The sequence below is a fragment of the Erinaceus europaeus genome, chromosome 17 (assembly GCF_950295315.1).
Source record: "Erinaceus europaeus chromosome 17, mEriEur2.1, whole genome shotgun sequence".
Classification (NCBI taxonomy): domain Eukaryota; kingdom Metazoa; phylum Chordata; class Mammalia; order Eulipotyphla; family Erinaceidae; genus Erinaceus; species Erinaceus europaeus.
Genome location: NC_080178.1, coordinates 9,044,402 through 9,072,162, shown reverse-complemented (window position 1 = coordinate 9,072,162; position 27,761 = coordinate 9,044,402). Strand labels below are relative to the sequence as shown.

The 27,761-nt window shown below is 43.1% G+C and overlaps 5 non-coding genes across 5 annotated transcripts; 3 read left to right on the top strand and 2 right to left on the bottom strand.

The window, feature by feature from the left end:
* The first annotated feature begins 6,744 nt into the window (after positions 1–6,744).
* TRNAK-UUU (transfer RNA lysine (anticodon UUU)) lies at positions 6,745–6,817 on the top strand. The gene has a single exon. It is a non-coding gene; the product is annotated as a tRNA-Lys (tRNA).
* Positions 6,818–8,314: 1,497 nt separating this feature from the next.
* On the top strand, positions 8,315–8,387 carry TRNAF-GAA (transfer RNA phenylalanine (anticodon GAA)). The gene has a single exon. It is a non-coding gene; the product is annotated as a tRNA-Phe (tRNA).
* Positions 8,388–11,270: 2,883 nt separating this feature from the next.
* On the bottom strand, positions 11,271–11,343 carry TRNAK-UUU (transfer RNA lysine (anticodon UUU)). The gene has a single exon. It is a non-coding gene; the product is annotated as a tRNA-Lys (tRNA).
* A 14,835-nt stretch (positions 11,344–26,178) lies between these two features.
* Positions 26,179–26,265, bottom strand: TRNAR-UCU (transfer RNA arginine (anticodon UCU)). Its single transcript is given in 2 exon segments — positions 26,179–26,214; positions 26,229–26,265. It is a non-coding gene; the product is annotated as a tRNA-Arg (tRNA).
* A 264-nt stretch (positions 26,266–26,529) lies between these two features.
* Positions 26,530–26,602, top strand: TRNAV-UAC (transfer RNA valine (anticodon UAC)). The gene has a single exon. It is a non-coding gene; the product is annotated as a tRNA-Val (tRNA).
* Positions 26,603–27,761: the final 1,159 nt, after the last annotated feature.

The window sequence follows — 27,761 nt, the reverse complement described above, 5'->3', positions numbered from 1 at the left end:
TGGGGATGGGGGCTCCAACCCAGCTCCCTGCTCATTGTAATATGTGCGCTCAACCAGGTGCACCACCACCCAGCGGCCCCTTAGCATTTCTTTTAATATTTTATTTATTTATTTTAATTTAAAAATATATTTATTTTCTCTTTTTGTTGCTCTTGTTGTTTTATTGTTGCTGTAGTTATTACTGATGTCGTCCTAGTTGGACAGGACAGAGAGAAATGGAGAGAGGAGGGAAAGACAGAGAGGGGGAGAAAGACAGACACCTGCAGACCTGCTTCACCTTCTGTGAAGAGACGCCCCCCCCCCCCCCCCCCCCGGGGGCTGGAACGGGGATCCTTCTGCCTGTCCTTGTGCTTTGCGCCACATGCACTTAACCCCACTGTGCTACTGCACGACTCCCAGTAGGGATTTTTTTTTCTTTTTTTTTTAATTTATTTCTTTATTGGGGAATTAATGTTTTACATTCAACAGTAAATACAATAGTTTGTACATGGATAACATTCCCCAGTTTCCCATTTAACAATACAACCCCCACTATGTCATTTATCATCCTTCATGGACCTGTATTCTCCCCACCCACCCACCCACCCCAGAGTCTTTTACTTTGGTGCAATATGCCAATCCATTTCAGGTTCTACTTGTGTTTTCTTTTCTGATCTTGTTTTTCAACTTCTGCCTGAGAGTGCGATCATCCCATATTCATCCTTCTGTTTCTGACTTATTTCACTCAACATGATTTTTTCAAGGTCCATCCAAGATCGGCTGAAAACAGTGAAGTCACCATTTTTTACAGCTGAGTAGTATTCCATTGTGTATATATACCACAACTTGATCAGCCACTCATCTGTTATTGGACTAAAGATTTTTTAAAATTTATTCATCAGAAAGACAGGAGGAGAGAGATAAAGAACCAGACATCACTCTGGTACATGTGCTGCCAGGGACCGAACTCAGGACCTCATGCTTGAAAGTCCAATGTGCCACTTCCTGGACCAACCCAATAGGGAATTTTTTACTACAGTGCAGGGGGTTGAACCTGGGACTTTGGAGCCTAAGGAATGAGAGTCTTTTTGCATAACCATTATGGTATCTAACCCCACCCTTTTAATTTTTTTTCTTCCACCAGAGCACTACTCATCTCTTATGATGGTGCCAAGGATTGAACCTGGGACTTTTGGCATGAAAGTCTTTTTGCATAACCATGATGGTATCTAGCCCCTAGGAAAGAACCTCTCCAGAGCCCTCCCTGAGTAGGGAAAGATAGAAATAGGTTGGGGGCATGGATTGACCTACCAACACCCATGTCCAGCAGAGACAGAAGCCAGAACTCCTACTACCTTCAGCACCCCACAAAGAAATTTGGATCAATACTCCCAGAGAAAGAGAAATGTTAGGGGAAGATGACTAGAGGGCTCTGAACTCCAATTTTATCAGGATCCAGAGAGAGAGAAGAAGAAAAAAAGCAAAGATACTCAGAAGTAGTAGTAGTGTGTAGGTGTGACTTAGGAGGGGTAGTAGTAGTGTGTAGGTGTGACTTAGGAGGGGAGAGAATGTAGGAACATAGGGAAAAAATGAACAAATACACACACACACACTCACACACACACACGTCTATCTATCTATCTATCTATCTATCTATCTATTTTTAGATAGATAGATAGAAATAGATAGTTATAGAAATAATAGACGGGGACCGGGTGGTAGCACAGCGGGTTAAGTACACATGGTGCAAAGCCTAATAACCTGTGCGAAGATCATGGTTTGAGCTCCCAACTCCCCCACCTGCAGGGGAGTCTCTTCACAGGCAGTGAAGCAGGCCTGCAGGTGTCTCTCTCTCCCCTCTCTGTCTTCCATTCCTCTCTTTGTCCTATCCAATAACAATGACAGCAATAACAATAATAATAACGAAAACGATGAACAAGGGCAACAAAAGGGAAAAAAAAAAAAAAGGAATAATAGTCAACCCATATCTGGCACATTGGGAGAACTAGTGCAGTTTCCAATGAAGGCAGTGGGGATACATTTCTGGCCGTGGGAACGGTGAGGAATTACACCCCTGCTATCTTCTAATTTTGCAAATCAATGTTAAATCAATAATAATAATAATGAATAGTGTCTGCCAGTGCCTCCCTTTCCAGACTGAGTCTTTTTTTAAAACAGTTTTTATATTTATTTATTTTCCCTTTTGTTGCCCTTGTCTTTTTGTTGTTGTAATTATTACTGATGTCATCATTGTTAGGACAGAGAGAAATGGAGAGAGGAGGGGAAGACAGAAAGACACCTGCAGACCTGCTTCACTCCCCTGCAGGTGGGATCCTTAGCCAACTCCCCAGAGTGAGTCTTAACTGTTCCTTGCCCCTCTGGCAGCAGCTCCAAGATAAACACAAGAATCTGCTTAGCTTCCCAAAGGGTCTTGGTTCTGGGTCCAAGAGTAAGTGGGGCAGACATTAGACACTCCATTTTGTTCTCTTCATGATCTCCCCTCATGCCCTTCACTTCATGGTAAAGAATGTTCTTATGAGTTTTGCGTGCTTAACTTGGAACCAGTCATGGATGAATGAGGAGGAACAAATAATCAGGAAACACCAAGCCTCACCACCGGAGAGATTTTGGAAGCTATCTAAAGAAGTGACTTGATAATGATCTCAAAGTCTTGCAAAGGACAGACTGCCCTATCCTGGTGATTATGGTCTGGTGACTCATCAAATTACTCCAGCAGGGGCTGGATGGTGGCACTCTCAGTTGAACACACACTTTAGTATGCACAAGGACCCAGGTTGAAGCCCCATGGCCTGGCCCTCAACTGCAAGGGGAAGCTTCCCCAGAGATGAAGCAGTGCTGCAGGTCTCTTTCTCTCCTCTCTCCCCCTCCTCCTCTCCATCTCAATTTCTCTTAGTCTATATCTAATAAAGTAAAAATAAGAGCAGGGGTAGATAGCATAATGGTTATGCAAACTGAGTCTCATGCCTGAAGCTCTGTAGTCCCAGGTTCAATTCCCTGCACTACCATAAGCCAGAGCAGAGTAGGGCTGTAGTAAAATAGTAATGATATGAAAATAAAAATAAGAAAATAAATAAATAAAAGTCATTAGAACCAGGCAGAGAGTGGTGTGGGGCTGGGTCCCCCCTTTTTTTTTTTCTGTTTGCTTCTGTATTTTTTTAAAATTTTTATTTATAAAAAGGAAAGACTGACAAAAACCATAAGGTAAGAGAGGTAAAACTCCACACAATTCCCACCACCAGAACTCCATATCCCATCTCTCCCTTGAAAACTTTCCTATTCTTTATCCCTCTGGGAGTATGGACCCAGGGTCATTGTGGGATGCAGAAGGTGGAAGGTCTGGCTTCTGTAATTGCTTCCCCACTGAACATGAGCGTTGACAGGTCGATCCATACTCCCAGTGTGTCTCTCTCTTTCCCTAGTGGGGCAGGGCTCTGGAGAAGCAGGCCTCTAGGGCACATTGGTGGGGTCTTCTGCCCAGAGAAGTCTGGTTGGCATCTTGGTAGCATCTGGAACCTGGTGGCTGAAAAAGAGTTAATATATATTAAGTGCATGTGGTGCGAAGCAAGGACGGTCATAAGGATACTGGTTAGAGCCCCCCCCCCGCCCGGCTCCCCACCTACAGGGGCGTTGCTTTACAGGTGGTGAAGCAGGTCTGCAGGTGTCTGTCTTTCTCTCCCTCTCTCTGTCTTCCCCTCCTCTCTCCATTTCTCTCTGGCCTATCTAACAATGACGATGACATCAACTACAACAACAATAATAACTAAAACAACAAGGGCAACAAAAGGGAAAAATACAAATACATATATATATATATATATATATATATATATATATATATATATAGCCAAACAAATTGCTGACTAGCCTAAAGGCTGGAATAGTTCAGATGAAGAGTGGGGGGGGGTTTCCTCCATTTTGTAGATAGTTAATAGGCCTATGTTAGTTATATTCCAAAGGTGGGCCCTCTTTGCTTCCCCTCACTCTTTTTTGTCCGGTCCCTCGGGACCTTCAAAGTGGGTTAACCTAGGAGAGGGAGTGAGGACAAGGAAAGAAGGGAGAGAGAAGGGGACAAGACGCGTGAGAGAAATGAGACAAGTCAAGATTCTGATCAAGTCTGTTTATTAGCACCAAAGGTGCTGCTTTTAAGGCCAGGGCAAGGGGGGAGTTAGCAGTCAGGGACCATTGATTGAAGTGGTGTGTTGCCATGGTGATCAGCATTATCTGGAAGGTCCTGGGTGATTCATGGGGAAGTGGAGTTGGGAGACAGAAACTTATCTCTTGAGCAAGGCCAGCTGTGAACAAAGACTCTAAGGAGTAGAAAAGCAGGAAATTATCTTTTAAGCAAGGTCTTCTGTGAACAGAGACTCTGTGGCCATGCCAATAGCAACCTTGAGGGCACATGTGGCTCCCCACACTTTTTCCTTCTGTAGGTCCATCCCAGATCCTGGCCTGAGTGTAAGAGGGTTTTTGAGATGTATGTCTCCCATCTTCTTAGGTGGCAAGCACCTACAGAACCTTGCTTTTCTGGTGCCAACACTTAAATCTTAGCGCTGGAACAGAGAACCTGAAAGTTGGTATTTGCTCACAGTGAGACTGCAAAGATATAAAAGCAGAAATTCATTTCCCTGTAGCCTTTCTCTTTGGGTCTCTTGGCAATAGATCCCTTCTGGTTCTAGAAGCTCCATGTTGGGGAGCCTGAAGGCGGGTACAGTCTCCTCCCAGGCCAGTCCAGGTGAAGGCCTTTGTGCCTGGGCTGGGCTTCCCAGGGAAGAACCTCTCTCACACTTCTCCTATCTCTCTGCATGCTGTTCCTGCTCCTGCTTGGTGGAGAAGCCGTTCAGCTAGTTTTCAGTTCCTTTTCAGAGGGATTTATTTCACCTGGGGTCATAGACTAGGTCTGTCTGGAGGCGGATCACCTGGCATATTTGGAGAATGGGGTGAGAAAGGGGAGGTGGGTCAGCCCTAGACTTCCAGTTGCACTGTACCCTGAGGTCTGGCGCTTGGAATCCCGACTGGTAGGGGTGTGGGAAAAAAAAGTGTTTTCGTTTTGTTTTTTCCATTGCCCTCTTAGCTGCTGGTCTGTGGTACCAGGGAGTCATGAATCAGAGGGGGCAGAGCACTCAAGAGAGAGACAGGGGGCCCGGTGGGGGTGCACGTGGGTAAGCTCTCATATTACAGTGCTCAGGGACCCAGGTTGAAGCCCCTGGTCCCCACCTGCAGGGGTGAAAGCTTCACAAGTGGTGAAGCAGGTCTGCAGGTGTCTCTCTGTCTTTTTCCCTCTCTAGCTCCCCTTCCCCTTTCAATTTCTCTCTGTCTCTATCCAATAACGAATGAATGAATGAATGAATGAATGAATGAATGAATGAATGAATAAGGGTCGGGGGGTGGTGCACCTGGTTAAGTGCACACATTACAGTGCTCAAAGACCGAAGTTCAAGCCCTTGCAGGGGAAAGCCTCACAAATGGTCAAGCAGTGCTGCTGGTGTCTCTCTGTCTCTTTCCCTCTCCATATCCCCCTTCCTCTCGATTTCTGGCTGTCTCTATCAAATAAAGATAACACTAAAAAATTAAACTAGGGAGTTGGGTGCTAACACAGCAGGTTGAGAGCACGTGGACCGAAGCTCAAGGACCGGTGTAAAGATCTGGGTTCGAGCCCCCGCCTCCCCACTTACAGGGGCATGGATTCACAGGCAGTGAAGCAGGTCTGCAGGTGTCTGTCTTTCTCTCCCCCTCTCTGTCTTCCCCTCCTCTCTCCATTTGCTCTCTGTCCTATCCAACGACGACATCAATAACAACTAATAACATCAACAATAATAACTATAACAACAACAGCAACAAAAAACAAGGGCAACATATTGGAAAATACATAAATACATGTAAAACATTTTAAATAAATGTTTAAAAAGTTAAAGTAAATAAATAAATAAAACATTTAAAAAAAGAGAGAGAGAGGCAGACCCCCTCATACATGATTGCTGTTTAGATGCACTGTTTATTACCTCCTGTTTTCCAGCGCTAGGGAGTAATACTAACAACGTCAGCATATAGCAGTGTTTGCTTGAATGCTAACGTTCCAGTACTCTGTAGCTGTTGCTAGTATTATTACCATTTTTTTTTTTTTCTGTGTCTGAAGTCGTGGTGAGTGCCTGACTTCAGATAATTTCACTCAATCTCTCTTTGTGCATCTATGTATGCTTCTTGGGTCCATAAAACCACAAAGCAGTGCCTTCTCTCAAGAAGAGACGATCTGAGACCTTTCACTGGGGTCTCCTTCCTGGTGAGTTTAAGGTTTGAAGCCTAGAAACTAGTTTGTGTCTATGGGGGGGAGGGGGAAGAGGGTAAGAAGGTGGGGTTGGGAGGGCTGTGGAGGGTGAGGACGAGGCAGATGCTTCCTCTCCTGCCAATAGGATTTTATTTCATTTCATTTATTTCTATTTTATTGTTTTGTTTTATTTTATTTTATTTTATTTTATTTTATTTTATTTTATTTTATTTTATTTTATTTTATTTTATTTTATTTTATTTTATTTTATTTTATTTTATTTTATTTTTGCTCAGGGCTCCTATTTGCCAAAGCAGCTCAAAATAAAAGGCAGCGTCTTTGGGTCGGTTTTACGTAGGCAATGCGGATTTTCTGGCCAACACCTTTTTGCTCACCAAGGAAGCGGCCGGCGCGCTCGCAGCCTCAGGCGCCACTAGCGGCGACACAGTATTTATGCTCCGGCGCTGACAAGTCACCTGTGGGCCCGGATAGCTCAGTCGGTAGAGCATCAGACTTTTAATCTGAGGGTCCAGGGTTCAAGTCCCTGTTCGGGCGCTGCACCTTTTTATTTCTTTCCTTGCAATTTCAAAATGAGGTACAGCTCTGCGCAGTTGCATTTCATAGCAGAGGAGAGAGGAGAGTGAAATCTTAACCCGTGTGAATTGCTAGAACAACCCTTCTCGGGGGTGGGGTGCAGACACCCCGACTTCCACAGGGCGGGACCCCGCGGGCCTTGGTGCAGAGACGTCCCGGGCTACTTGCTCTGGGGGCGCGGAGGCCTGCAGGAAACCCCAGGGGCGCCCCCAGCTTGTCGCCTTTTCTCTCCTGTGGCTGCCGCCCGCGGACCCCCTTTTTGGGAGGTACCTGGTGAACAAGGCAGGAATCCTGCAGCTTTCTAGCCCACCACTCTTCCAGAAACAAAAGGAAACAAAATAAAATAAAATTAATTTAAAAAGAGGTGCAGGGGAGGGGGGGGGAGGAAGGCGTAGGCGCAGATGGCTAAGCGCACAAGTCACCATATTCCAGGGCGCAGGTTCAAGGCCCTGGTCCCCACCCGCAGGGGGAAAGCTTCCCAAGTGGTGAAGGTGTCTGTCTTCCTTGATCCACCTTCCCTCATTAATTTCTCCCGGCTCTATCAAGTTAAAAAATTAAAGTACTTTTGAACCTATGCGTTTAATTAGGGTGCAAAAAAGAATAACGAACTGTCTAAGAGAAAATAAATATGTAGTTGCAAAGGTTAAAAAATAAATAAATAAATTATATATACATACACAGTATAGCAAGGTTGAGCAGCGCTCTGGCCTGTGCATCTTTCTCTGCCATATATATATTTTTTTTTTTCTCCCCCCCCCTTCCTCCACTTCACTTTACTTCTCCCTTTCACCAAAGAATAAAAAATGAGAAAAAAAAAAAAAAAAACCAACCTAAAAGTTCATGTCGGGCAGGGGTAGATAGCATAATGGTTATGCAAAGAGACGCTCATGCCTGAGGTTATAAAGTCCCAAATTCAATCCTTCACACAGCCATAAACTAGAGCTGAACAGTGAAAACAGATAAACAAAAAACAAAACAAAACGAAACTTCATCTCAGATCAAGATCTTTTGGATTCTGGAACCAGAGAGTTCTGGTTCAGTTCTAGACAGTTTGTGGGTGTGGGTGGGGGTGGGGGGGCTTGTACATTTAAAATGATCCTGTGATCACGCATCCTGCACGGGGTGGGCACGGATTGAATGTGCTTGTGTAGACAACACATAGACGCACAGCAGTCTTCTCCTTCTCCTCTTTTTCTTTTAATCTAAAGAGAGTCCTTGTTGGGGGTGGAGGGGGGGGTTGCGGCGTAGAAAAAGCATTAGAAGGCAACCCCGTGGAAGGCAGAATAGAAACATTTTCTCTTACGACAGAAATTGCTGCTCCTTCACCGTTTTCAAAATGTCAGAACCAAAAATAGTCCGATTGAGAAAGTGAAATGAAGATTGGAGACCTAGAAAGGAAAAGCGTGTTTTCCTTCTCTCTTAAATGTCCCTGATAGGGTAAAAGCAGTTTTCGCCTGTGCCGAAATAGCTCAGTTGGGAGAGCGTTAGACTGAAGATCTAAAGGTCCCTGGTTCGATCCCGGGTTTCGGCAGAAACTTTTGAAGCCTATTTCCATAATGACTGCTTTGGGAATCCTATTATGATTGTACCTGCATCACATACAAATTCTTAAAGATTCGACTTGCCTATTAGCAGGCACCTAATAACATAGACTGACACAGTTTCCTCCCCTCTCAGGCAAATTTATTAAGATACTAGGAGTTTAAATAACTAAAACAAACAAACAAAAAAAAAAAAAAAAAAAAAACTCAAGCATTGGGGGAGGGGTATGGTTGCATAGCATATATGTCTGTGAAATCACAATCCCCAAATCTTATGTAATTTTCTTCTGCACCCCACAATGATCCTGGGTCCATCCCCAGAGGGATAAACATATATATATGTTTTATATACAATAAAACAAGGGCAACAGAATAAATAAATAATATATATATATATATATATATATATATATATATATATATGAAATCAAAGGAGGGGATGGGATACGGTGTTCTGGTGGTGGGAATTGTGTGGAATGGTACCCCTTTTAGCCTATGGTCTTGTCAATATTTCCATTTTATTAGGAAGGAAGAAAGACAACAAGGGCAACAAAAGGGAAAATAAATTTAAAAAATTTAAAAAAGAATTTAAAAAAAGAAAGAAAGAAAATATGACAGAAGTCCGTGAAAAAAGTTCTTATATAATTTTGTAACAGTTCTGTTAAGTCATTAATACAAAAGGAAAAAAAAAGGAGAGAAAAAAATGAAGTCACAGATCACAGAGGGATCAGTGTCCGTGTGTCAACCGGCCGGGTTTCTGAAGTAGCCATTTGCAGTAGGTGATTTTTCTAATGTGGTGTCTGTCACGGCAGGTGCTGGGTTCGGTGGAGCTGGTCGCCTCCACAGCATACCGTCTTCAAAAACGTGTTACATCTACACAGCAAGGCTCACAGATCAGCATCCACCCCTAGATTGAGAAATCTGGGCGAAGGATGATTCTCAGCTGGAAATAGGACTTGCGAGCACGTGTCTCAGTCCAAAATAATTCGTGGAACTGGTTTCTCACCAGACTTCTTTTTTTTGTTTTGTTTTTTTTATTTAAGAAAGGATTAATTAACAAAACCATAGGGTAGGAGGGGTACAACTCCACACAATTCCCACCGCCCAATCTCCATAACCCACCCCCTCCCCTGATAGCTTTCCCATTCTCTATCCCTCTGGGAGCATGGACCCAGGGTCATTGAGGGTTGCAGAAGGTAGAAGGTCTGGCTTCTGTAATTGCTTCCTCGCTGAACATGGGCGTTGACTGGTGGGTCCATACTCCCAGTCTGCCTCTCTCTTTCCCTAGTAGGGTGGGTCTCTGGGGAAGCTGAGCTCCAGGACACATTGGTGGTGTCTTCAATCCAGGGAAGTCTGGCCGGCATCCTGATGACACCTGGAACCTGGTGACTGAAAAGAGAGTTAACATACAAAGCCAAACAAATTGTTGAGCAATCATGGACCCAAAGCTTGGAATAGTGGAGAGGAAGTGTTGGGGGGGGATACTCACTGCAAACTCTAGTATACTTCTGCTTTCTTACTTTGGTGCCATACTCCAAACTCAGTCAATTTCTGCTTTGCTTTTCTACTTCTTTTTTTTTTTTTTTTACATGCATAACATTCCCCAGATTCCCATTTAGCAATACAACCCCCACTATTTCATTCATCATTTTTCATGGACCTGTATTCTCCCCACCCACCCACCCACCCCAGAATCTTTTACTTTGGTGTAATACTCCAATTCCATTTCAGGTTCGACTTGTGTTTTCTTTTCTAATCTTGTTTTTCAACTTCGGCCTGAGAGTCTCACCAGACTTCTAATAGAAGCTGCACCAGTAAAAGGTGCTCAGGGCTGTGTATCAGCGCCAGGAGCTCAAGAAAATGGTATTGGAGGAGGAGGAGGTATGTGTGTGTGTGTGTGTGTGTTGCAGAAAAATGAGGCATTATGCACATGTGTCAACAACTATATTTACTGTATGTAAGCCAGTAGCCCCACCCCAATAAAAAAGAACATATAAAATAAAATAAAAAAGAGTGAGGATATAGCATAATGGTTATGTAAAGAGAATCTCAGGCTTGAGGCTCTAAAGTCCCAGGTTCAATCCTCCACATTGGCATAAATCAGAGTTGAGCAGTGCTTTAGTTAAAATAAATAAATAAATAAATAAATAAAAAGGAATATAGTTTTTGTAATAAATTGTACCCAAATGAGCCCCAAAGGCCTAGATTCAATCCCCCGCACCACCATAAGCCAGAGCTGATCAGTGCTTTGGTTAATAATAATAATAATTAATAATAATAAATAAATTGTACCCAAATGTCAACAATTGTATCATTAACCATGAACTGTACCAACATAACCATTAAACCCCCCCCCCCCACAAAATAATTTAAAAAAAAATTACAGGTGGTCTGGGAGGTGGCGCAGTGGGTAAAGTGTTGAACTCTCAAGCATGAGGTCCGGAGTTCAATCCCCGGCAGCACGTGTGCTAGAGTGATGTCTGGTTCTTTGCGCCTATCCCTCTCATAATAAATAAAATATTTAAAAAAGGATTAGTGTCATTATTAGTTTTAAGAAGAAACAAACACGGGCAGGAGAAAAAAAAGAATAAACAAACACCTTTTAAAAAGTCAAAGATCATACAACAACAATGAAAAACAAGGGCAACAAAAGGGAAAATAAATACATATTAAAAAAAAAAAAAAAGAAAAAAAGTCAAACATCAAAGCAGATACTTAGGTGAAGAGAGAAAGACACTGGTCTGCTCCCCTTGCAATTTTTCAGCAGAATACCTGCTAGTTGCTGGGTTGTAAACTCACCTCGAGGTGGTTTTGTAAACTTCCTACCACCTTTAAAATCATCTTAAATTGTCTCTGGAATTTAAAACAACTTCCGCCCGAACAGGGACTTGAACCCTGGACCCTCAGATTAAAAGTCTGATGCTCTACCGACTGAGCTATCCGGGCTCTGAGACAGAACGTCGCCGCCAGCCTATCAATAGTCTATGCAGCGCGAGGCCGCCATCTTTCCCGACTAGTGTGAACTTCTGGGTCTCTTCAGTTGATTTTCCTAAGAGGTTGTAACTGCACGATCAAGGCGGAGCTGGGGGGATCGGCTGGATTCTGTCTTTACTTCCATCCTTCCCCGTCCCTCCTCCCCCACATCACACAGTGCAAAGAAAAAGCTGTCTGCTTGACGACCTCCCCAGTGTGCCTTGGGACCCCTCCTCCCCAGAGCCCTGCCCCACTAGGGAAAGACAGAGACAGACAGGTGTGGGTGTGGGTCCACCTGCCGACACCTGTCCAGCGCAGAAAGTTATAGAAGCCAGACCTGCCACCTTCTGCACCCCGTAAAGAATCTTGGTCTATACTCTCAGAGGGGGGGAAATGTTAGGGGAAGATGACCAGAGGTCTCTGAACTCCAACTCCATCAGGACCCACAGAGAAAAGAAGGGGAAAAAAAGGGAGGACATTATGAAGAAGTCATAGATGCAGGTGTGGCTTAGAAAGGAAGAGAAGGCAGGACCATAGGGGAGGAAAATGGGCTAATATATATAAATATAGTTACAGAAATAAGTCAAACCACATCTATGATCTTGGGAAAATTACTGTAGTTTCCAGTGGAGGGAATGTAGAACTCTAGTGGTGGGAACGGTGTGGAGTTATACCTCTGTTATCATATAATTAATTAATTAATTAATTTTACCAGAGCTCTAGTCAGTTCTGGCTTGTGATGTGGGGGATTGAACTTGGTGGTGTGGGGGATTGAACTTGGTGGTGTGGGGGATTGAACTTGGGACTTTGGAGCCTCAGGCATGAAAGTCTCTTTGCATAACCATTATACTATCTGTCCCTTATAATTTTGTAAATCACTAATTTAAAAAATCTGTCTGCTTGAACTTGTCTGATATCTGTGCTCCAACTCTTATGCTAGAGGAGACACCCCACGAGTCATTCTATGGATTCTGGGGGGTGGGGCGGGTAGAGTGTTATGCACAGCTGACTAGATTTGCAATCATCATAAACATTTTTTTTATTTTTTTCTTCCTTTTTAAATTTTTTTTTAAATATTTATTTTATTTATTCCCTTTTGTTGCCCTTGTTACAACTATTGTTGTAGTTATTATTGTTGTTGTCGTTGTTGGATAGGACAGAGAGAAATGGAGAGAGGAGGGGAAGAGAGAGGAGGAGAGAAAGATAGACACCTGCAGACCTGCTTCACCGCCTGTGAAGCGACTCCCCTGCAGGTGGGGAGCCGGGGTTTGAACCGGGAACCTTATGCCGGTCCTTGTGCTTTGCGCCACCTGCGCTTAAGCCGCTGCGCTACAGCCCGACTCCCTTAAATTTTTTTTATATTTATTTATCTTCCGTTTTGTTGCCCTTGTTTTTTTATTGTTGTTGTAGTTATTATTGTTGTTACTGACGTCGCTGTTGTTGGCTAGGACAGAGAGAAATGGTTAGAGGAGGGGAAGACAGAGAGGGGGAGAGAAAGATAGACACCTGCAGACCTGCTTCATGGCCTGCAGGTGGGGAACCAGGGGCTCCAACCCGGATCCTTATGCCGGTCCTTGCGCTTAGCGCCACGTGTGCTTAAACAGCTGCGGCTACCACCCCAACTCCCTTTAAAAAAATTATTTATGGCAGATAGCATAATGGTATGTTATAATAATTTTATCGTAGATAGCACAATGGTTATGCAAAGAGACTCTGGAGCCAGAGGCTCCAAAGTCCCAGGTCCAGTCACCTGCACCACCATATATCAGAGCTGAGCAGTGCTCTGGTAAAAAAAATAAATAATTAAATAAAGGTTTTATTGAGTATGAGGAGAGAGAGAAAGAACCAGATATCACTCTGGTACATGTGCTGCCGGGGATCGAACTCAGGACCTCATGCTTGAGAGTCCAACGCTTTATCCACTGTGCCACCTCCTGGACTACTTGATTATTTATTTATTTATTTATCTATCTATTTATATTATTTATTTATTTATTTATTTATTTATCTATCTATCAGAAGTATTGACAAGACCATAGGATAAGAGGGGTACAACTCCACACAATTCCCACCACCAGAACTCCATATCCCATTAAGCTATCCCTGATAGCTTCCCTATTCTTTATCCCTCTGGGAGTATGGACCCAAGATCATTGTGGGATGCAGAAGGTGGAAGGTCTGGCTTCTGTAATTGCTTCCCCGCTGAACCTGGGTGTTGGCAGGTCGATCCATACTCCCAGCCTGTCTCTCTCTTTCCCTGGTGGGGCAGGGCTCTAGGGAAGTGGGGCACCAGGACATATTGGTGGGGTTGTCTGTCCAGGGTAGTCTGGTTGGCATCATGCTAGCATCTGGAACCTGGTGTCTGAAAAAGAGTTAAGATATAAGGCAGAACAAATTGTTGACTAGTCATGAACCTAAAGGCAAGAATATTGCAGATGAATATTTGGAGTCTCTGTTTTGGAAAAAGCTAGTAGGTCTATTTTAGGTCTATTCCCAAGGGGCCCACGACCCTACTAGTTTTTGCCTGAGCATGACATCTAACATGCAGGTGACCTAAGTTATTATCTGGGGAGATGGTGTCATAGTTGGAAACGTCATATACATTTAAGGGCGTGTAATTGTGTCATACATATATACATTTAGCACCCAAGCAAGCTTGTGAGGTTCCAAAGACCCTGTCCTGATCCCAGTGGGCTGGGCAATCTCCCAAAACTTTTCTTGATGGGAAACTTCTCTCTTCAGAGTTTCAGGTCCTGCCAATATGGGAAATAAGTATTCCCAAAATCTTGCAGGAGGTGTGATGCCTGAATCACCCATGAAAGGTTCATCGCAAGGAAAAAAAAGAAAGAAAGAAAGATAGATTTGCCACGCCCCAGGTGTTTGAAAATTCTGAATAGACAGCAAATAGGAATCAGAACATTTTCTGAAGCTTCTGTTTGAAAGGTTTGATCAAGGGTTGGGGAGACAGCACAATGGTTATGAAAGGTTTTAATCAGGGAAGTTGCTTGCTGTTTTTTTTTTTTTTTTTTTTCTGGTAGCTATGCCCTGGATAAAGTCTTTTTTTTTTTTTTCTCCATGGAATAAAATCCCATGAAAGGAAGAGAGGCTATAGGGCTGGGACCTCACACTGTAACCCCACTTTCTCTGAGTTTGGAGACCCCACTACAAGGAGGAAGATGCATTTTGTATCATTACTTTAAGAACAAAGCGTACTGAGAACTATGCGTGAACTGTATATCAGCAGTTAATTCGGGAAAGCTACCCATGAATGGACAAAGAAACAAAGCAACACAAGGTACTAGACAACAGCAAGACATACTGTTTATTTGCAAGAAATTAAAGAGTTATGTGTAAATGTTTACTGTAATTATGTGGATAGGCATTGATATATTCAGTGTCTGCGTCTGCATAAGACATATGGGGATTAGCAGCGAGACACGTGAAAAGAAGTGCTTATGAGGTCCTTTTATTCATAATTTTATTTAAATAAACACACAATAAATAAATAAATAAATACATGAGGAAGACAACAAAAAAATTCTAAAGCTTGTTCACTTAGTCCTTCTGGTTGGATCACATAGGCAGAGCCCAGCAGACTAGAGGTTCTTTGCTTAAAAATTTTTTTTAAAAATTATATTTATTTATTTATTTATTGGGTAGAAACAGCCAGAAATCAAAAGGGAAAAGAGTGATAGGGAAAGAGAAAGAGAGAGAGAGACACCTGCGACATTGTTTCATTGCTCACAAAGCTTGCCCCCTGAAAGTGGGGACCAGGGGCTCGAACCTGTGTCCTTGCAGCATTATAACATGTGCACTTAACTAGGTGCATCACCACTGGGCTCTTGCTTCTGTTTTTTAAATATATTTTATTTATTTATTCCCTTTTGTTGTCCTTGTTTTTTATTGTTGTTGTTATTATTATTATTGTTGTAGGATAGGACAGAGAGAAATGGAGAGAAATGGGGAAGACAGAGAGGGAGAGAAAGACAGACATCTGCAGACTTGCTTGACCGCCTGTGAAGCGACTCCCCTGTAGATGGGGAACCAGGGGCTCGAACCAGGATCCTTTTGCGGGTCCTGGAGCTTTGTGCCAAGTGCACTTAACCCGCTGTGCTACTGCCGGACTCCCCGCTTCTGTGTTTTCGACAGATCCTTGCAGAGGAAGGTTACAGCACATATGCCTTTCCCCATACTTACATCCCTTCATTTTTTAAAAAATTTATTTCTTTATTGGGGAATTAATGTTTTACATTCAACAGTAAATACAATAATTTGTACATGGATAACATTCCCCAGTTTCCCATTTAACAATACAACCCCCACTATGTCATTTATCATCCTTCATGGACCTGTATTCTCCCCACCCACCCACCCCAGAGTCTTTTACTTTGGTGCAATACACCAATCCATTTCAGGTTCTACTTGTGTTATCTTTTCTGATCTTGTTTTTCAACTTCTGCCTGAGAGTGAGATCATCCCATATTCATCCTTCTGTTTCTGACTTATTTCACTCAACATGATTTTTTCAAGGTCCATCCAAGATCGGCTGAAAATGGTGAAGTCACCTTTTTTACAGCTGAGTAGTATTCCATTGTGTATATAGACCACAACTTGCTCAGCCACTCATCTGTTGTTGGACACCTGGGTTGCTTCCAGGTTTTGGCTATTACACATAGTGCTGCCAAGAACATATGTGTACACAGATCTTTTTGGATGGATGTGTTGGGTTCCTTAGGATATATCTCCAGGAGAGGAATTGCAGGGTCATAGGGCAGGTCCATTTCTAGCCTTCTGAGAGTTCTCCAGACTGTTCTCCACAGAGGTTGGACCAATTGACATTTCCACCAGCAGTGTAGGAGGGTTCCTTTGACCCCACACCCTCTCCAGCATTTGCTGCTGTTACCTTTTCTGATGTATGACATTCTCACAGGAGTGAAGTGATATCTCATTGTTGTCTTGATTTGCATTTCTCTGACAATCAGAGACTTGGAGCTTTTTTTCATGTGTTTCTCGGCCTTTTGGATCTCTTCTGAGGTGAATATTCTGTCCAATTCCTCCCCCCATTTTTGGATGGGGTTATTTGTTGTTTTGTTGTTGAGTCTGGCAAGCTCTTTATATATGTTGGTTATTAAACTCTTATCTGATGTATGGCATGTAAAGATCTTCTCCCATTCTGTGAGGGGTCTCTTGGTTTGGGTATTGGTTCCTTTTGCTGTGAAGAAGCTTTTTAATTTGATGTAGTCCCATAGGTTTATACTTGCCTTAGTCTTCTTTGTTATTGGATTCGTTTCATTGAAAATGTCTTTAAAATTTTTGCAGAAAAGAGTTCTGCCAATATTTTCCTCTAAGTATCTGATAGTTTGTGGTCTAACATCCAAGTCCTTGATCCACTTGGAATTTACTTTTGTATTTGGTGAAATACAGTGATTCAGTTTCATTCTTCTGCATGTTTCAACCCATTGTTTCCAACACCATTTGTTGAAGAGACTCTGCTTTCCCCATGTAATAGTCTGGGCCCCTTTGTCAAAGATTAGATGTCCATAGGTGTGGGGCCTCATTTCTGGGCTCTCAATTCTATTCCACTGGTCAGTGTGTCTATTCATGTTCCAGTACCAAGCAGTTTTGATGACAATGGCCCTATAATGAGATCTGGGAGTGTGATGCCTCCGGTTCTGTTCTTTTTTCTCAAGATTGTTTTGGCAGTTCTAGGTCTTTTCTGGTTCCGATAAACATTTGTAGCATTTGTTCTATTCTCCTAAAAAATGTGCTTGGGATCTTGATGGGGGATAGCACTAAATTTGTAGATGGCTCTGGGTAATATATTCATTTTGATGATGTTAATTCTTCCAACCCATGAACATGGAATATCTTTCCACTTCTTTGTGTCTTTTTCGATTTCTTTGAGTAGTGACTCATAATTTTCAGTATACAAGTCTTTCACTTCTTTGGTTAGATTTACTCCTAGATATTTTATTGTTTTTGTTGCTGTAGTAAAAGGAATTGATTTCTGGATTTCAATTTTCAATTTCTGGATTTCAATTTCAATTTCTTCTAACTTAGTGTTTGCATAGAGGAATGCCACTGACTTTAGAATGTTAATTTTGTAGCCTGACACATTACTGTATTGTCTGATGATTTCCAAAAGCTTCTTGCTAGATTCCTTAGGTTTTCCCATGTATACTATCATGTCATCTGCAAATAAGGAGAGTTTGACTTCTCTTCCAGTCTGTATCCCTTGAATTCCTTGCTCCTGCCTGATTGCTATGGCAAGAACTTCCAATACTATGTTGAATCGTAATGGTGATAGTGGGCAGCCCTGTCTAGTACCTGATCTGAGTGGAAATGCTTCCAGTTTTTCACCATTGAGTATGATGTTGGCTGTAGGTTTGCTATATATAGACTCCACTATCTTCAGGAATTTTCCATCTATTCCCATTTTTTGTAGTGTTTTGATCATAAAGGGATGTTGTATTTTGTCAAAGGCTTTCTCTGCATCTATTGATATGACCATGTGGTTTTTGGTCTTGCTTTTGTTGATGTGGTGGATCACACTGATTGATTTACATATATTAAACCAACCTTGCATGCCTGGGATAAACCCCACTTGGTCATGATGAACAATCTTTTTGATATACTGTTGTATCTGGTTGGCTAGAATTTTGTTCAATATTTTCGCATCTATGTTCATCAGAGATATTGGTCTGTAGTTTTCTTTTTTGGTTGTGTCCCTGTCTGCTTTTGGTATCAGGGTGATGCTGGCTTCATAGAAGCTGGCAGGGAGTATTCCAGTGTCTTCAATCTTCTGGAAGAGCTTTAAAAATAGAGGTATTAGTTCTTCTTTGAAGGTTTTGTAGAATTCATTTGTAAAACCATCTGGTCCAGGACTTTTATTTTTGGGGAGATTTTTGATAACTGTTTCAATTTCATTAGCTGTGATGGGCCTGTTCATGTTATCCACTTCCTCTTGACTTAGTTTTGGAAGTTGGTAGGTATCTAGGAAATCGTCCATTTCTTCCAGGTTCTCTAGCTTGGTGACATATAGTTGTTCATAGAAGCCTTGCATGATATGTTGAATTTCTGCGGTGTCTGTTGTGATATCTCTTCTTTCATTTACTATCCGATTTATTTGGGTCTTCTCCCTTTTTTGTTTTGTGGGTCTGGCTAAAGGTTTGTTGATTTTGTTTACTCTTTCGAAGAACCAACATTTACTTTCATTGATTTTCTGTATGGTTTTCCTATTCTCAATGTTATTTATTTCTGCCCTAACTTTAGTGATTTCTGTCCTTCTCGTTGCTTTAGGGTTCCTTTGTTGTTCTTCTTCTAGGTCTTTAAGATGTTCAATCAGGCTGTTTATTTGTGCTTTTTCTTGTTTCCTAATGTGTGCTTGTATAGCTATGAACTTCCGTCTTAGGATTGCTTTAGCTGTGTCCCAGATATTTTGATAGCTTGTGTCTTCATTTTCATTGAACTCTCGAAACATTTTGATTTCTTCCTTTATTTCCTCTTTGACCCAGAAGTTGTTAAGAAGTGTACTGTTGAGCTTCCATATTTTGGGACTGTTACTAATCTTTTGTTGATTGTTAAGTGTTAGTTTAATTCCACTGTGGTCTGAGAAGATGCTTGGGATGATTTCAATGCTCTTGAATTGGCTGATGCTGTCTTTGTGGCCTAACATATGGTCTATCCTTGAGAATGATCCATGTGGATTTGAGTAAAATGTGTATTCCAGTTTCTTGTGATGAATGACTCTGAAAATGTCCAGTAGTTCTAGTTTATCTATCTCTTCCTTTAGCTCCGTTATGTCTTTGTTCATTTTCTGCCTGGATGATCTGTCAAGTTGAGAGAGTGGGGTGTTGAAGTCCCCTACTATGATTGTGTTACTATTAATATATTGCTGTAGCTCTTTCAGTAGAAGTTTGATGTATTTAGATGGCTTCTCATTGGGTGCATAGATGTTAATCATTGTTAAGTCCTCTTGATTGACTGATCCTCTGAGCATTAAGTAGTGTCTATTCCTATCTTTTTTAATCTTACCTATTTTAAAGTCTATCATGTCAGATATGAGAATAGCTGTTCCTGCCCTTTTTTGTGGGCCATTGGCTTGTATGATAGTTTTCCATCCTTTCACTTTGAGTCTGTGTTTGTCTTGTTGAGTTAGGTGGGTTTCCTGTAGACAGCATATTGTTGGGTTGTGTTTTCTGATCCATCTTCCTACTCTGTGTCTTTTAATAGGTGAATTCAGGCCATTGACACTTACTGATATCAAAGATTGAAGATATTTTAACGCCATTCTTGTAGTTTTAGAGTGTTTTGATATATGTCCTATTTGTGGTGGTCTGGTTGTTTATAGGAGACCTTTCAGAACTTCTTTCAGGGCAGGCTTGGTGATGGTTGATTCCTTCAACTGTTGCTTGTCTGAGAAGGTTTTGATGCCTCCATCTAGTCTGAATGACAGTCTAGCAGGATACAGTAGTCTTGGCTGAAAGCCTTTCTCATCCCATAGGACTCTGTTGTTGTTTTCAGCATCTCTTAATCTCTTTTTGAGATCTCTTACTTCTTTTTTAGTTGTCTCTAATTCATCCTCAATCTTGCTAATTCTGCCTTCAGCCTCATTGATTCTATTCTCTCTGCCCTCTACTGTTTTCTGGAGTTCATCTATTTTGTTGCCCTGCTCTGATACTGTTTTAGCTTGTTCAACTAGTTGCATTCTTAGCCCAGCGATTTCAGCTTTCAGCTCTCTAATAACCATGAGATAATTAGTATTTTCTTCCATATTCTCATTTGTTGTTCCTGTATTTCTGATTACAATTTTTTCAAATTCTTTACTCACTCCTGTTATTATTTCCTTAGCTAATGTTTGGATGTTGAACTCGTTATTTTGTGCTTCACCCTCTGGAGGACTTTTAGCTGGACTCTTGTCCTGGTTCGATTCTCCAATATTTTTTCTTGTTGTTTTAACCATTTTATATATTATGAGTTCCCTTTATCAGTACTTTTCAAAGTATTGATCACTATTGCCTGGATTGACTTGTGTCTAAATAAGTTAATTAAAGGGTTCACAGTGGTGGAAGTTAACAGTTGTTTCAATCCCTGAGTTGGAGCTCAGTGGTTTAAAAGCCTCTTTTTTTTTTTCTTTCCTGTAGGCTATGGGAGCCTGAGGGCTTTTAAACTATCAATAGGCTTCTTAGCTTAATCACTGACTCCTGACCAAGAGATAAAGCAGGATGTGGCAGAGATAATCCAGTGGTTATGCAAAGAGACTTTCACAGCCTCTCAGCTATGCCACTGAGGTATAGGTCTTCTGAGTTTCCTGGTTAGATCTCTGTCCCCTGGTGTCCCTTCCTGTCCCTGCTCCAGATTATGAGGGTAGTAGCAATGGAGACTTAGAGTTGCACTTGGTGAGTCTCTGGGGAGTCCTCTCCTCCCTTCAGCTGTCCCCTTGTTGGTGGAGCAGACTGGAGGTGATGTCTCAACTGATAAACTGCTGAACTGTTAGCAGTCACTTAATCTCTTCTTAGGCTCCTCTCTCTTGTCTGTCACTAGTCACACGTGTTTGTACTCACCGGTGATTTACTGGGTTCCTGTGGTCATTCTAGTCCTGTCTTGTTTCAGTCCCGGGTGGTCTCCTTTGGTATTCCTAGTTCATCCGGGGGAGGAGAGGAGAGAAAGTGATCTGCTGCTCGTAGCTCTGCCTCCGAAAGTTGAATCCTCTCATATTTCTTTTCTTTTTAAAATATTTTATTTATCTATTAATGAGAAAGATAGGAGGAGAGAGAAAGAACCAGCCATCACTCTGGTACATGTGCTGCCAGGGATTGAACTCAACACCTCCTGCTTGAGAGTCCGGTGCTTTATCACTGCGCCACCTCCCGTACCACAATCCCTTCATATTTCAAGGTTCTGGAGGGGAGTTATGACATAGAAACATCACAAAGGTGTTAGGAACACTTTTATTATTATTATTATTCTGAAGAAGGGAATCTGTCAGGTCACAAGTAGTTTCTGATTGACCAAGAAAACTAAAATCAGTTCCTCAGAATCTTCCCTTTCTTTACCAGAGCACTGCTCAGCTCTGGTTTATGGTGGCATGGGAACATTGAAGCTGGGACTTTGGAGCCTCAAGTATGAGGGTCTTTTTGCACAACCATTATGTCAACCACCCTCACCTGAATCTTGCCTTTCTGTGGCAGGAGGTCAATAAGCCTTTGGCCTAACCTTATATTGCTTTTATTTTTATTTATTATTATTTTTTGTTATTTATTTATTTTCCCTTTTGTAGCCCTTGTTGTTTTTCATTGTTGTTATTATTGTTGTTGTTATTGATGTCATCGTTGTTAGGACAGAGTGAAATGGAGAGAGGAGGGGGAGAGAAAAACACCTGAGAGGGGGAGAGAAAGACACCTGCAGACCTGCTTCACCGCCTGTGAAGCAACTCCCCTGCAGGTGGGGAGCCGGGGGCTCGAACCAGGATCTTTATGCTGATCCCTGCGCTTTGTGCCACACACGCTTAACCTGCTGTGTTACCCCTGACTCCCTTGTTTTGTTTTTTTTAAACCAGAGCACTGCTCAGCTATGGCTTATGGTGGTGCAGGTGCAGGGGATCGAATCTGAGACTTTGGAGCCTCAGGCATGAGAGTCTCTTTGTGTAACTATTATCCTATCTACCCCCTACCTCCTAACCTTATTTTCTTACAACGGTGCCTGACTTCCAACATCCAGCTCTTGAACTCCTGAGCACGTAAAGGTTGGTATCCTGTTTTCCTAAGATGGACCAGATCAACAACTGCCAAGCAGTGAGAAATGTGGCCAACAGTATGTAATCTATAAGCAAGTGTTAACTTCTGCATGGGTATTCTAAGCACAGGGAGAGTGAGTGAACGTGGTTGGCATTTTTTAACACCCCCATCACTCTTTTTCCCTTCTCACTAATCCTCAGAGATAGGAGTCAGAACTTGCCCCCAGAGACCCCTGCGTGATTCTCTCTGAATGTGGTAGGGACTGAGGTTCTGAGGTCTGCTCCCACCCCAACCTCAAACACCAGTTTAATGGAGCTGTCTTTCCAGTTTTTCTCCTGGGAGGGCAGAATCTTTCTGTATATTCACCCTGGATCCTGACTGGTCCTGAATGAGCTCTGAAAACCTGCTGGGGAGATGAACGGATGGGATAGGGGCCGGGTGGTGTTGTACTGGTTGAGAGCACGCATTACAGTGTGCAAGGACCTGGGTTCCAGCCTGCTCCCCTCCCTACCTGCGGGGGGTGGGGGGGAAGCTTTGTGAGTGGTGAAGCAGGGCTGCAGGTCTCTCTCTGTCTCTCTTTATCACCCCTTTCCCTCTTGATTTCTGGCTGTCTCTATCAAATAAATAAATTTTAAAAAGTAAAGATTAAAAAAAAATGGATGGGATAGTTGAATGAGGCCCATGGGTAGGGGAAAAGGGACCAAGTTGGTGCATATATATATAGTATATATGATATATATATATATATATATATATATATATATATATATATATATATAATTCTCTTTATTTATTGAATAGTCACAGCCAGAAATTGAGAGGAAAGGTGGGGGAGAGGGAGAGAGACACAGAGACACCAGCCACACTCCTTCACCACTTGCAAAGCTTTCCAACTGCAGGTGGGGAGCCGGGGGCTGGAACCTGGATCCTTGGGCATTGTTTGTAACGTGTGCTCAGCCAGGTGCACCACCACCTGGCCCCTGTTTATTATTATTATATTTACTTATTTGATAGAAACAGCCAGATATTGAGAGGGGAAGGGGAGATAGAGAGGAAGAGAGACAGAGAAACACACCTGCAGCCCTGCTTCACCACTTGTGAAGCTTTTCCCCTGCAGGTGGGGACCGGACGCTTGAACCCGGGTCCTTGAACATTGTAGTATGTGCGCTCCACCACCCAACCCCTTTAGAAGTTTTTTTCTTTGCAAGAAAGAATGAATGATCAAACAAAAACAAACAAACAAACGAACAAAACCCCTCTGTGCAATTCTGGATAGCCCCGTTTTATTTATCCTAAGAGGCAGCTGAAATTCTTCAGTGGGTGTGTTTGCTACGAATTCATCTCTTCCCTGTTAACTCTGTCAGGAGAGAACTCTGGGGTGGTGATTTTATTGTTATTCTCTCTCTCTGTTTTATTATTACTATTTAAAAATGTATTTGATTCATAGTAGTTTACAAGAGGGTGAGCTTACAGTGTATATACCACACCACACTCACCACCAGAGTTCTCACAAGTGTTAGTTTGCTTCCTTGTTTTTTTTTTTTTTTTTTAAGTTCATGTATGTCAGATCTCTAGATCCCACACGAAGGTACTATTGCCATGCTATTTTTTTCTTTTTTTTTTTTTAATATTTATTTTATTCATTTATTCCCTTTTGTTGCCCTTGTTGTTTTATTATTGTAGTTATTATTGTTGTCGTTGTTGGATAGGACAGAGAGAAATGGAGAGAGGAGGGGAAGACAGAGAGGAGGAGAGAAAGACAGACACCTGCAGACCTGCTTCACCGCCTGTGAAGCGACTCTGCTGCAGGTGGGGAGCCGGGGTTTGAACCGGGATCCTTATGCTGGTCCTTGTGCTTTGCCCCACCTGCGCTTAACCCGTTGCGCTACAGCCCGACTCCCGCTATTTTATTTTATTTTTTTTAAAATATGTTATTTATTTATTTTAATGAGAGATAGAGGGGAGAGAGACCAGGTCACTGCTCAGCTCTGGCTTAAGTTGGTGCTGGGGATTGAACCTGGGACCTTGGAGCCTCAGGCATGAGAGTCTCTGCTATACTATATATATTTCCTTTTTGTGGCCCTTTATTGTTGTTGGATAGGACAGAGAGAGAATGGAGAGAGGAGGGGAAGACAGGAGGAGAGAAAGACAGACACCTGCAGACCTGCTTCACCGCCTGTTAAGTGACCCCTCCCGCAGGTGGGGAGCTGGGGGCTCAAACCCCCAGCTATACTTTTTTTTTTTTTAAGGCAAAGCCTTCTTTTTTATTATTTATTTTATTCCCTTTTGTTGCCCTACTATTTTTTTAAAAGAATTTATTTATTTATTCATGAGAAGGATAGGAGGAGAGAAAGAACCAGACCATCACTCTGGTACATGTGCTGCTGGGATCCAACTCGGGACTTCATGGTTGAGAATCCAATGCTTTATCCATGGCGCCACCTCCCGGACCACTATTTTAATTTTTATTTTTTAAGATTTTATTTATTTATTGATGAGAAAGACAGGAGGAGAGAGAAAGAACCAGATATCACTCTGGTACATGTGCTGCCAGGGCTTGAACTCAGGACCTCATGCTTGAGAATCAAGCGCTTTATCCACTAAATTACTATTTTAACTTTTCTATCTGCACACGTCCAGCACTTAGAACTGCAAAAACCTGTGTTCCCACCGCCCTTTCTTTTCCTGTATTGAGGTGGCTCATAGCCTCTCCTAGGACACAGGGGCTCTTCCTGAGATGTGACAGTGGCATCCATCGCCAGACTCAAGTGTGAGCGCAGCTTAACCAGCTTGGTGGTCTTGACTCATCGCATCACGTCTGAGGAGCTAGCTAGTCAAACCCAGAGAGACCCTGACAGTTCACAGGCACAAAAACTTGCAGGATTTGGGAAGACCCCCAAGCCCTTGGGGGTGCGGTGGGGGACTGGGTGGTGGCGCACATGTCACAGCGCACATGGATCTGGGCTCAAGCCCCCACGTCCCCACCTGCACTTGTCTCTCTGCTTGTCTCCCCTCTCTATCTCCCTCTTTCTTTGAATTTCCGGCTCCCTCTATCCAGTAAATAAATACTGATGATGATGATGATGATAAATAAAAGAACCACGCACTTAGCAAAAGCAGTCCAGCTTCTACCAGAAGTGGGGCTTTGAACCCATGAACTTAGAAGTCAGTTGGATGCTGTTCAATTTCCGGCTCTCTCTATCCAGTAAATAAATACAGATGATGATGATGATAAACAAAGGACCTACCCACTTAGCGCAGCACAGCTGGTTAAGCGCAGGTGGCGCAAAGCGCAAGGACCGGCATAAGGATCCGGGTTCAAGCCCCCCGGCTCCCCACCTGCAGGGGAGTCACTTCACAGGTGGTTGAAGCAGGTCTGCAGGTGTCTGTCTTTCTCTCCTCTTCTCTGTCGTCCCCTCCTCTCTCCATTTCTCTCTGTCCCATCCAACAACAACGACATCAATAAAATAACTACAATAAAAACTACAACAATAAAAACAACAAGGGCAACAAAAAGAGAATAAGTAAGTATTAAAAAAAAAAAAAAAAAAAGAACCACGCACTTAGCAAAAGCAGTCCAGCTTCTACCAAAAATAGGACTTGAACCCACGACCTATACAGACAGTTGGATGCTAAAGACAATGTCTCAGACATCTAGCTATTCAAACACCTTCACTATGCTGATAGTGAAGAACCAGATGTGTTAATACCTTTAACCTTTTGAGCAATAATACTACAAAGTACTGAAACATTTCAGAATAACTTGGATTTTTTTTTTTTTTGATGCTGGTGCAAAAAAAAAAAAAAAAAAAAGCACCATATAGTAACTTAAGGTCGTTATTTCTGATGCATCATAACGATGATATCCAAACTTCGCAGCTGTCAGTTTCTTCCCCTCCCAGGCCTCGCGGATTCTGATGGGGCCCATTTCCCATTCCCACGCGTGAGGGAAGCTGGGATGCGTGGCTTTCCTTTTTCTCTCTGCAGCTGGACGAGCCGGACCCAGGTCATTTCTGCATGGCTTCAGCGTTGCTATTCAGTTTAAAAAAAAAAAAAAAAAAAAATCAAAAGACGACTCTGGTGGGACTCGAACCCACAACCTTTGAATGCCTTCACCATGTCTAGAAGTCCAATGCGCTATCCATTGCGCCACAGAGCCAGGTGGTGCGGGCTTCTCGGCGCCGCGTACATCAAGCAGCGGCGCGTGTTCGGGACCCTCCCGGCGGCTCCGCGCGCAGGTTTCGGCCGAGAAGCCGCGAGCGCGCGAGGCCCGGGGAGGCGGGTGCGGGGGTCGCCGACCGCGAGCGGGGCCTGGAAGTTTCTCTCCGGGAGAAGCGGCGCCACGTCCCGTTTGACCACGTTCCCGCGAGACGGCACGTCTTTGTAGGGAGTTAAGGCCGCCACGTAGGGTAGCACAGCGCGCGGTTCCATAGTGTAGCGGTTATCACGTCTGCTTTACACGCAGAAGGTCCTGGGTTCGAGCCCCAGTGGAACCACGGGAGGACAGATCCCATTTTTTTAAAGGGTTGTCCCCTAAGTCTTTTTAGGGCAAGTTTTTTCTTTAACGCACCTGGTCTGGAGTTTTGCTCCGAGAAGTAGGAGACGACAACAGTTTCTGCTTTTTTTTTTTTTTTTTCCTCTCTCCGGCGGCAGAGGTTCGTTCCGCCATGATGGGCTGATCTTCGGCGCAGGCGCAGATAACCTCCAAGGCTGCCCCCTCGCGGTGCCTCCGGGGAAGTGCAGGCGGCTTGGCGGCCCACTGCGCCTGCGCACCGCCTACGACTGGGGCGAGGGCGGGGGCCTGGTGGCTGGCCCTTGCCCTGGGACTTCCCCAAGGCCTCGCCTCCTTTGTGGATTAATTTCAAATTAAACGTGTTTTTTTTTTTTTTAAACTCAATTTTCATCTGTTTATGTAACAATGAAATGATGTAACAAGAGTACAGCTGAAACAAACACTTGTGCACGTGAACACCACTACAAATACCAAGAGCCCCCAGAGACTTTCTGCCTTCTCTGACAAGAACAGGAGTCCACAATAAGGAGAGGGTCTGTCTCAATTCCAGTCCGTCAGCAGGACTGACACTAATCATTTCTTCCCATTCCCTGTCCCCAACAAAAATGAGCTATGTTGATTGCCAGCCTCAGGGGTGAGGTCTCTCTTCCTCTTCCCTGCAACGTGCATGGCATATGGCCTGTTTCTCCCTCCTCCTCCTCCTCCTCCCCCCTGTCCCTCCTCTCTCCCTTCTTCCTCTCCCCTTCTCTTCCTCCTCCTCCTCCTCCTCGCTCTTCCATTTTTCTTCTCCTCCTCTTCTTCCTCCTTTCTTTTTTCTTGTAAGCAACTATATATATATATATATCTTTGTTAGAGATGCAATCATGGCTTGCAAGATTATAAATTCATACTGGAGTATAGTTCCAACTAGTACCCACCACGACTGCTCTGTACCCTCCATTCCTGTCCCCCATAATTCGCCTCAAATCTTATAGACTGTCTACTCCTCTTCTTTTTCCTCTTCTTTCCCAGTTCACGTGTTTCAATTTTTTTTTCTTCTTCCCTCCAGGGTTATTGCTGGGGCTCAGTACCTGCACTACGAATCCCCTACTCCTGGAGGCCATTTTTCCCATTTTGTTGCCCTTGTTGTTGTTATTATTATT